Source organism: Alligator mississippiensis, chromosome 11 (assembly GCF_030867095.1).
Source record: "Alligator mississippiensis isolate rAllMis1 chromosome 11, rAllMis1, whole genome shotgun sequence".
In the NCBI taxonomy this organism is placed as follows: Eukaryota; Metazoa; Chordata; order Crocodylia; family Alligatoridae; genus Alligator; species Alligator mississippiensis.
This window is the reverse complement of record NC_081834.1, coordinates 56,794,133-56,796,667: the sequence shown is the minus strand read 5'-3', so window position 1 is coordinate 56,796,667 and position 2,535 is coordinate 56,794,133. Positions and strand designations below refer to the sequence as shown.

General features: G+C 49.7%; 1 non-coding gene across 1 annotated transcript; it reads right to left on the bottom strand.

The window, feature by feature from the left end:
• Positions 1-2,212: 2,212 nt before the first annotated feature.
• Positions 2,213-2,285, bottom strand: TRNAK-CUU (transfer RNA lysine (anticodon CUU)). The gene has a single exon. It is a non-coding gene; the product is annotated as a tRNA-Lys (tRNA).
• Between the last annotated feature and the right edge of the window lie 250 nt (positions 2,286-2,535).

Sequence of the window (2,535 nt, the reverse complement as noted above, 5' to 3'; positions counted from 1 at the left end):
ACGTCCAGCCTGAAGTGGTCTTGCAGTTGTTTATATAGTTTAATCTTGCTTGACCAATCACATTTTCTTTTACAACTAGGTGATCATATACCTTGACTTTAAAAAAGCCGTCAATTTGGTATTCCATGATCACCTAGTGACAAAAATGCCTAACTGTGGCCTTGGCCTCACCACAATCCACTGGCTGGGGAATTGGCTCTGCACTAGGATCCAGAGCGTGGTGGTTGGTGGAAGTGAATTGTCATGGTGTGCTGTGACCAGTGGGGTCCCTCAATGCTCTGTCTTAGGATCTATACTATTTAACATCTTCATTAATGATGTAGACATTAGTGTCAGAAGCAAACTGGCCAAGTTCACCGATGACATCAAACTCTGGGGTAAAGCATCCACACGTGAGGACAGAAGGGTGATCCAGGAAGACCTTGTCAGGCTCAGGTATCGGGTGGAAGAGAACCTGATGGTTTTTAACACTGAAAAATGTAAGGTTCTCTACCTTGGGAGGAAAAAACCCGCAGCATGCTTACAGGCTTGGCAGTGCTACACTGGTTAGCACTATGGACGAAAGGGACATGGGGGTCATGGTTGACCACAAGATGAACAGGAGCCTTCAAAGTGATGCTGCAGTTAGTAAAGTGAGCAAAACACAGGCCTGCATCCATAGATGCTTCTCAAGTAAATCCCAGGACCTCATTCTCCCGTTATACTCGGCCTTGGTGAGGGTGCAGCTGGAGTACTACATCCACTTTTGGACTTCACAATTCAAAAAGGATGTGGAGAAGCTTGAGAAAGTGTTGAGGAGAGGCACACACATGATAAGAGGCCAGACAAACAGGACTTACGAGGAAAGACTGAGAGCCATGGCACTCATCAGCCTGGAAAAGGGCAGGCTCAGGGGTGATCTGGTGGCCACCTGTAAGTTTATCAGGACTGCTCACCACCATCTGGGGGACAGTCTGTTCACCAGAGCACCCTGAGGGATGACAAGGTTGAATGGTCACAAACTCCTCCATGACCGTATCAGGCTGTACATAAGGAAGAACTTCTTTACTGTCCAAGTCCCCAAGGTTTGGAATAGACTGCCACCAGAGGTGGTTCAAGTGCCTTGCTTGAACGCCTTCTAAGAGACATTTGCATAGTTATCTTGCTGGGATCCTATGATCCCTGCTGACTTCCTGCCCCTGGGGCAGGGGGCTGAACTCGATGATCTTGTGAGGTCCCTTCTAGCTCCAGTGTCTATGAATGTATGAATATTCTATGTTTGATATTAAGCATCTGTATTTATTCTTGTAATTAATTGTACATAGTATTTGGTTTTGGCCAACTCTATACAGGGTGAGGAAGCTGCTCTAGTACCTGACTGCTTCCTCAGCACCCTGCCTGACCAGCACCACTGCGATCAGTATACAGGACACACAGCGGGGTGTAGCTGGGCTACATTTGATTTATAGGAGGGTTATGATCCATAGCCTTCTAAGCTGTAGCTGTGCAGGCTCACCCTCACCTCACACCTGAGGAAGGAAGGTAAGGGATGTTCCTGGATGGTGAGTACAGGGTAGCTCACAAACCACATATCCCTCCCAACCTGATCGTGCACTAAGGGCTTCAAACTGCAGACCCGTCAAGCAGCCCACACACTTTACAGCCTGTGAGAGGAATGATGCCATCCTGCGCTTCACAGGGGAAGATCCAATTGCCCAGGTTGTGGGAAATTCCTCAACTTGAGCAATGCTTTTCCAAAAAGCTGAGGGTGTGGAAGGAGGTGATCCTGGCTCAACTAAATTCCCAGAGGATCTGATAGAGCCTTTGCCTGGAGGGAGCTGTGCCTGAAACAGAACAGTGTTCCTGGCACATACCCAGCCTCCCAGGGCTGCACAGCCCAGGATGAGACATGTGAATGTCAGGACAGACATGCAATGTAAAGGCAGGGGATGCAAGGTACCTTCCTGCCAAAAGCGGAGATTTGGAGAAGAGCTGTGCTTAGTCACATCCTAAGGGCAAAATCCAAGGTTGGGAATATTGGCAAGATTAACCAAATGTGTGGGTTGACCCCACAGCCCTCAAATTAAGAGTCACAAACTTTACCAACAGAGCCATTCAGGCCAGGCTGATGTCAGCTGCACCTTGCCATCCTGCCAAGAGCAGCAGCTGGGGGCAAGGCGGTGCAGAGTCATGGCCTGGTAGCAAAAGCCATGTGTGGGAACAAAGGTCCACACACCCAACATGGGGCTTGAACCCACGACCCTGAGATTAAGAGTCTCAAGCTCTACCAACTGAGCTAGTCAGGATAAAAGGCTGCAAATCGCCTTTCTGCCCTTGCACTGTCTTCAGGGAACGGCTGCAGCAGCTGTCAGCAGCAGGCCCCGGCAGGCCCTGCCTCTGCGAGCAGGCCTCAGGCTCAAGGGTCGGAGAAGCACTGTGGCAGGAGGAGGAACTTGGGGCCAGGATGTATCACAGAACAGGAGCAGGTGCGGGTTTTTTTGCTCATGGTTTTGGGTAGCTAAGGTTCCTGTACCCCTGAGCTCATATTGCTCTCGT